General features: G+C 34.4%; 1 non-coding gene across 1 annotated transcript; it reads left to right on the top strand.

Annotated features, from left to right (window-relative positions):
- The first annotated feature begins 5,102 nt into the window (after window positions 1-5,102).
- Trnar-acg (transfer RNA arginine (anticodon ACG)) lies at window positions 5,103-5,175 on the top strand. Its single transcript has one exon. It is a non-coding gene; the product is annotated as a tRNA-Arg (tRNA).
- Window positions 5,176-8,508: the final 3,333 nt, after the last annotated feature.

The following is an 8,508-nucleotide window of genomic DNA, read 5'->3' as shown; positions in this document are numbered from 1 at the left end:
ATAAGGGAAACGAATAAATCCACCGAGGACAAAAGAGGAGATAGAAAAGTTCCTCAGAGTGGCACAGTTTAATGCACAATCTATTCGGGACAAAGTAGATCTCTTCAAAGCATTCATAGCAAGTGAAGAATTAGACATAATAAGTATCACAGAAACTTGGATACAAGAAGCAACAAGAGACTTCGTAGGAGAGTACCAAATAGCAGGATATAAATTGGTAAAAAAAAAAGATAGACCTAATAAAAAAGGTGAAGAAGTTATGTTAATATGTCCAAGACCACTCAGTCAAATAGAGCGTAAAATTACAACCAACCAAGAAGTAATTGACATCAATATAAGCAGTCTAGGGAAGAAGCTAACTCTAATACTAGTGTACAGACCTCCCCACCAACTATAGATGTCCGACGAGGAGATGTATGCACTACTAGGACAAGAAATAAACAACAAATTCTGCATTATAATTAGAGATTTCAATGCAGCAGTACACTGGGACACTATGACCTCCACATCAAACTTACTAGGAAGGAGACTTATGGAATTTGTCAAAAATGAATTCCTCCACCAATGGGTAGGCAAACCTACTAGAGGAAGCAACTTACTAATTGTCCTATCAACAGAAGATAACCTAGTGTCTGAACTTTCAGTAGGTGCAAATCTAGTCAAAAGTGACCATAAAATTATACATTTCACCTTGATATGCAACACAAAAAAGAGAAGAAAATACTAAAGAGACTAGACTATCGTCGAGAAGACCTACGAAAACTAAAGGAGTATGTTAAAAATCTAGAGTACAACGAAAACACATAGACAATTGCTGAGAAGCCTTCTAGAAGAAAACACAGAAAAAAGCTCCAGAGAAAACCAAAGAAAAAACTCCAGTGTATTCCATTGCAGCAAATACTAACAAATGACAACCCTCAGCCTAAGTGGTTCAACAGAGAAATTAAAAATGAAATAAGAGAAAGAGACAGATTGGACAAAGCAATGAATCCACACCCAACACCACAAGAAGCAAGCAGGCATAAAGAACTCTGTAGAATGGTGGATAAATTACTAAGAAATACAAAGATAAATGAGGATAAGAGAGTAGCATCAGTTTTTAAGGAAATCCCAAAAGAATTCTTTGCTCATGCAAATAGTAGAAAGCCAATAAAAATTAGCATAGGTCCCCTAAGACACAATGGAGGAAACCTAGTGAAACCAGCCTTGGAAAAAGCAGAATTATTGAATACGTTTTTCACTAGTGTTTTCACAATTGAAGACACTACCTCAATCCCTGAACCAGCTATTAAATATAAAGGGGCAGAACCACTGGACAAAATAATATTTACAGAAGATGACATTAAAAACAAAATAGGAAAACTAAACAAGTTCAAATTTCCTAGCCCGGATGGGATTCATCCAAGAGAAATTCAAGAGTTAAAAAAGGAGATAATTCCTCACCTATATGAACATACACAAAAAGTGCAGAACAAAGAAAGACACCAAATGGATGGAAACTAGGTAATGTGCCCCGAGTTTACAAAAAAGGTCCAAAAGAAGAGCCGGGAAATTATAGACCAATCTGTATAACATCGGTCGTTTGTAAGATTTTTGAGTCCACAAATGCAGATCAAATTGTGGATCACATTGATAAAAACAACTTGTTGTTAAACAGCCAACACGGTTACAAACAAAATAGATCCTGCCAATCAAATATCTTGAAGTTTTTCATAACATGCTCGGTATTTACGACAGTAGTATAGCAATAGATATGCTCTATTAGATTTCCAAAAGGCCTTTCACAAAGTTCCACAGAAGAAACTAATGACAAAAGTTAGAGCCTTAAGAATTGAAGGAGAAACAGCAGACTGGATCGAAGACCAGCCAACTAATAGAAAACAGAATCGTACTAAACGGTGAAGAATCAGATGGGCAGATGTGACAAGCAGAGTTCCACAGGGTTCTGTCCTTGGCCCGCTCTTGTTTTTTCTATTTATATTAATGACATTGATGTAGGATTAAGTAGCAGGATAGCCAAATTTGCAGACGACACCAAACTAGGTGTAAATGCAGCAGACCCAGAGACAGTAGAAAGTTTAAGAAATTATCTAAAGAAAATTAGGAGAGTGGTCAAAAAAATGGCAAATGCCTTTTCATGTGGATAAGTGTAAAGTGTTACAAATAGGAACAAACAACCCTCATGCCAACTACATGCTGCTTGGGAATGCCATAAATAGTGTAGAGCAAGAAGAGGACATTGGAGTCATTATTACCAAGGACTTAAAATCCACAAAACAGTGCATAAAATCTGAAAAGAAGGCACGGAAACTAGTGGGATACATAAAGAGGTAGTTCAGTTACAGAAACAAGGAAACGGTGCTGAGCTCCACACATCAATAGTTAGACCTCATCTTGAATATGCAGTACAGTTTTGGTCACCAACACTAAGAAAGTACATAAATAGATTAGGAAGGGTACAAGCAAGAGGCAAAAAGTTAATTCCATCCATCAGGCAAATAGGTTACCAAAGACGACTAGAGAGCCTGAATATGTATGGCTTAGAAACACGACGATTACGGGGACAACTAATAGAAACATTCAAAATACTCAAAGGTATAACAAAGGTAGACAGTACCTATTTGCATTAAACGAAAACCAGACAAGAAATAATGAATGGAAACTAAAGCTGAAGAAATACAACACATCCCATTGTGGGAACTTCTTCACAGACAAGATATGTGACACATGGAAAAAATTGCCACAAGAAGCTGTAAACAGCAACAGTGTGGGAGAGTTTAAAAGAAAGCTAGACAAAATCATTAGGTCTGTGAATGAACAGTAAAACCTGCTCCTAGATAAGTGAGCACACGACGTCTCCTCGGATGAACTAAAAGCCTTTGAGACATCCTAATCCTTGTAACTCTCTCTCTCTCTCTCTCTCTCTCTCTCTCTCTCTCTCTCTCTCTCTCTCTCTCCTCGTGATTTTGAAACGTGCTGTATTAATTTAATTTTTCAAAATTTACTTTAGGAAGGGTTTTTGGTAGGGTCCGTATAGTTTTTTTTTTCTTTTTGTAGAAAGACGTATATTATATTTTTTAATCTAATCTCGTTTCCAACATTATGTTCACTTCAAGATTCAGCGTAAGCGTAAATTTCTAATCTTTTACTTGCTTTTAGAATTTGTCAGTGTTTATTAGTTACACTTCTCTGCCGAAATTATTCTCGCAATAATACTGATTTCTTTAATGTTTAGACTTGTCTTAGATTTTTACTAAAACTATACTGTATATATGACGATATAGTTTTATATTTTTGTACCTTGTCCTATCGAAGAAATTATTTCGAGTTTGGTCAGCGCTGCTGAAGCGATGGAACTATTTGTTTGCGTCAATAGTTTGAGAGCCACTTTATGACAAGGCCTTTAGATCGCACTGGGGAATACTTTTACCACGGCTGCAGAGAATATTAGGTGCAGGATCACCTGCACAACCTTGAACTTACAAAATTTCTTTGTGGGCACACCAGCCAGTGCATTCTTAACGTTAGTTGTGGACACCTGTCGTTGAGTTAATCAGGGACCATCCTTTGAAGACACACTGCACATTCTGTGGCATGAAATCGGAGTCTATTTGACGTTTTGTTTTGCAATAGCTAAAAATTATGGTTGTTTGCAGTGCTTCTCGCCTCGCAACCTACTGATCACAGTCAATGCAATTTGTTCGAGAGCCATTCGTGTCACTGCTTAATGTTTTGAACATTAAAGCAAATACTCTTCAGATTTTTAGGAATGTCGTACCATAATAACGCCGTTTCTGTTCCATCAGCAAACGGGGACCACTTGTCATGATTTTGTTTCATTGAGCCTGAGAAATAAATTGCAGGAATTTGGGTTTCTTTCGCGGGGAACTTAACAGTAGGTCTAGAAACTTTCTATGGTGTGGTTTTTGGTGTCTGCATATTATAACATCTTGTTGTAATGAGCTTTTGGACTGTCAGAGAGAAATCGTTTTTCTGACCTCATCTTTTTTTAATAACGGAGCATTTTTTGGTTTTTATGTTTTTTATTTCATCGCTAGCAAGATTTTTTCACAAGTGTATGTCTCTTATCCATATGGGAACTTCAGTTAATATTTCCTTTAATTATTGCTAATGTTTCTGTTTATGTATATTGTTTTTTGACATGTTCAATATTTTATTTTGATAAGTGAAGGTATGGTCAAGCTTTGGGCTTCCAAAGGAGAAAGCATAAGCGTATGTCCCTATCCTTGAACGTACTGTACGGCTTAGGGTGACATGGAAATCGGGAGACATAATTAGAAGGATTCCACTCTTGCGGAAAAGTTAACATAATGACGAAAGCATGCAGTAATTGGAGAGGTCCATAAAGGGCAATAGAAGTGAGCAAATTTCAGAAACAAATGGAAAAATACATGCTATTGTTGCCCTGTTGATCAAAGCAGTTTAATATTAGCTTAGGATGGGCAATAATTTGTTCTGTTCCTCTGTACTGAACAAACTCGGAGACGAATGTCCTAAAATAATATCAGATTTCGGTGGTTCCTAATGTGTTGGATAGCGTAATAATATGGCTACTTAGTTTAATTAAATCTTATGAAAGTTTAACTGCATATAGATGTTTCAAGAGTTTTTAGTATTTAGTATTCCACTGACTGCACGAAACTGTATTGTTGTAGCTTAGTAGTACATAATACAGTATTGCAGAGTTCGTAGTATTTTTCTGTTTTTTTTTTTTTATTAAAATATATCTGTTGTCTACCCGGGGTTACTATTACATCGATTGTTTAATGAATATTGTTTCTTAGTAAACACGGAAAATATAAAGGAAGCATTCATTAACCACATATGCCTCGAAGTCGCAATTTTGTGAAGTGTTCTCGTTTCCGTAAAATCCGTGTGTAGGTATAGCGGCGAATGCTATTCTGATTTCCTTTTCCTTTTACAACACAAAGCGCAGGTATTAAAGGAAGGTTCCCAAATCCAATCAAAATATTTTATCATGTTAAAATTGTTAAAATTTTAAAGGTTTTAAAGTAACTAGTGATCTGTCGTTGAATATGACAGTAACGATTTCACAGTTGCGTACCCCTCCTTCTGTAGACGGCCTTGTGGCGCAACGGATAACGCGTCTGACTACGGATCAGAAGATTCCAGGTTCGAATCCTGGCAAGGTCGAGGTAGCGTTTTTTTTCTTATTTTCTATTTTATCTCTCTCTCTCTCTCTCTCTCTCTCTCTCTCTCTCTGTGGCTGAGAGTTTATTGACTGCGCAGCTGACGAAAGTTATTTTTGATGATACTTTCCTTTTGCTCTTTTATTACACTTTTGAAGAATCTGTCATCTCGCGTATCTCAGGTTACGATGTGGTTTTGTTGCAGGGTTTTTAGTACCAGATCATGGAAAAAATGTCATAGAAATTAAATTTGCATTGCTCATGAGTGTATTGAAACTATAACACTTCGACAAAAATTTGGAAGATACGTACGTTAAGCATCTGCATTACTATATTTGGGATGGCCACATGTGTTAGTCACAGAAATTATAAATATAGCAAATATATCCTCGAGCGAGGGTTAGAATTTGGGAAAATCTACTACAGTAGTGTATCTACTTTTATTATCCTCCTTGCAAAACTTGAGGCATGTAATATCTATTCCTTGAAAATATCACTGTATATATATTTTACACACACACACACACACACACACATATATATATATATATATATATATATATATTATATATATATATAATATATATATATATATTAGTAAATATTAAAAGTAGGGCTTGAATGAAGAGAATTTTTATTAGTTTCGATTAGTTTCGGAGATTTACATTCCTCCATCAGCGGGCAATCTATAATGGAATATAAGTTACATTTAAAATCAATGAAGTAATAATGGAATATAAGTTACATTAAAAATCAATGAAGTAATAATGGAATATAAGTTACATTTAAATCAAAGAAGTAATAATGGAATATAAGTTACATTTAAAATCAGTGAAGTAATGATGGAATATAAGTTACAATTAAAATAAATGGAGTAATAATGGAATATAAGTTACATTAAAGTCAATGAAGTAATAATGGAAAATAAAAGTACACAATTACAATATATAATAACCTAAAACCACAGCAAAATTTTTAAATATAGGGAAATACTCAATGTTTGATTGTCAATGGGACCAGAAAAATATTACTGTGATTTTAGAGTTTTTTTCTGCTCCCTTTAACAACAAACATTGAGCATTTCTCTATGTTTTAAGAGTTTGCTGCGGGTTTAGGTTATTGTATCTTGTAAATGCATAATTTTAGTTTGCTTTATTACTTCATTGATTTTAATGTAACAAATATTCCATTATAGATTGACCGATGACGGAGAAATGTAAATCTCCGAAACTAGTCGCAACTAACAAAGATACTCTTCATTCAAGCCCTACTTTTAATATTTATTATTCGTCTCCGATTTCCACGGAACTCATCTATTGATGATATATATTATATATATATATATATCTATGATCTATATATATTATATCTATAGTATGTTATATATCTATATATAATATATGATGGTATATTATATCTATAGTATATATATATATATATAATAATAATTATTATTATTGTTAGGAATAAATATTACATTGCCATTGGTTTTGCAAGGAGGATAATAAAAGTACACATGCACACACACAGACACACACGCGCACACACACACACACACACACATATATATATATATATATATACTATATATATATTATATATATATATATATATATGTGTGTGTGTGTGTGTGTGTGTGTGTGTGTGTGTTGTATGAATATCTTGGCTTCTGACAATAACTTGTACTATTCTTGCTCATCTGTAAAGAGTCGTTGTCTTTGGAACCGTCCAAATTCCATAAATATCTTTCGCAAAGAACACACTTGATTAAAGTACAAGAGAAAGAAGGAGACAGAGATAGATGTAGACAAGTTGAGGGGGGGAGGGGTGAGAGTGGGAAGTTCGTAATGTAATCAGTAGCTGGGTTTGCTGTGCGTCCCCCAACACACGGTCAATTTACTGGGTCAACACGAAGGTCAACACTTAGGAAAAGAGCTTTTGGTCGAGAGTTTGGGAAAATGGTGGTTTGGGAGGAAACTGGTGGAGTTTATGGCGAATATTATTCAGTTATATTGTTTTTATGCCTCTCTCTCTCTCTCTCTCTCTCTCTCTCTCTCTCTCTCTCTCTCTCTTAAGATGTTGAACAGATTTCATATTCTGGTAGATGCAATACATTTGCCGATTAAAAGCTTTGTAAATGTGTCCATTCCTCTTCTTGTCCAAACTTGACTGCAGGCTATTAATTGTTGCTTATTCTGTCGTTACCTTTATGCATGGCTTCCTATCGGTCTTTGGAATGTTGTTGATTTAGCTAACTCACAGCTCATACATGCATACATACATACATATATATATATGCATAAATATATATCTATATACCCTATTATTATTATAGATATATCATACTATAATTATATAAAAAGTGCGGTAAGGGAATGGATGAAATGTATGTATGTTTCTTTTGATATATTATATGGGGTGTTTATACATATGTATGTGTAGTTTTTGTGTGTATAACTTGTATAAGTACACACATACTTATGTATCATTTCCCTTCTTGTCTTGTTTATAGTTCCAGTGTTCGTATGTTTTTTTTTCCATGACATCAAGTTCTGTCGGTTTACTATTACAGAATGTTTTGTACATTGTTTAAATTTAAATACTCGGCGTCGTGTGTAGCACAAAACGGAAGCGCTTACCAGACATTCAAAAATGTTTAAAAACCAAACAAAGCAGAACAGAACGATTATCTAGTAGCAAAGAATAAACTCTAGAATGTAAATATGACTTGTTGGATAGATATGATTTCCAAGTACGCAATTCGCGAGTCGAATGTTTTTTCTCTTTCAAATGTCAGAGGTCGCGTCAGCAGTCAGTGGATGCGCCATTTTAGAGCGTGCTGCGGTGAACATCCCATCTGCCCAGTCTTTTCGATTCCCCTTTCATGAGATTCACGATTCCTTGTTAGTCTGATGCTGCATGGCGCTTAAAATTCTTTTTTTACTTTTTCTGGCTTTTTTGTCACTAGAATCTTGGAGATAGGAGAAAAGTAACACTGAATTCGAAACGACTTTAATGCTCTCTTAATTATCTGAAGATTCGTTGTTTATATATATATACATATATTATATATATGTTTGTGCGCGCGTACATAAGCATATGCGTATATGATACACACACACGTATATATATATTACATATATATATATATATATCATATATATATATACGTGTATGAGTACAAAGGAGATTTTAAGTAAAAATTAACCTGTAATGAATATACATGGAAACTGAATAAAAAAATTAAATATTGATTTTATATAAGATTTTATAACTTTGCTCTAATTAGTGAATTGCATCACTACTTGAGTATTATTTCAGTTATTCCAGTTTTTAA

The sequence above is a fragment of the Macrobrachium nipponense genome, chromosome 1 (genome assembly GCF_015104395.2).
Source record: "Macrobrachium nipponense isolate FS-2020 chromosome 1, ASM1510439v2, whole genome shotgun sequence".
In the NCBI taxonomy this organism is placed as follows: domain Eukaryota; kingdom Metazoa; phylum Arthropoda; class Malacostraca; order Decapoda; family Palaemonidae; genus Macrobrachium; species Macrobrachium nipponense.
This window is presented reverse-complemented; position numbering and strand designations above follow the sequence as displayed.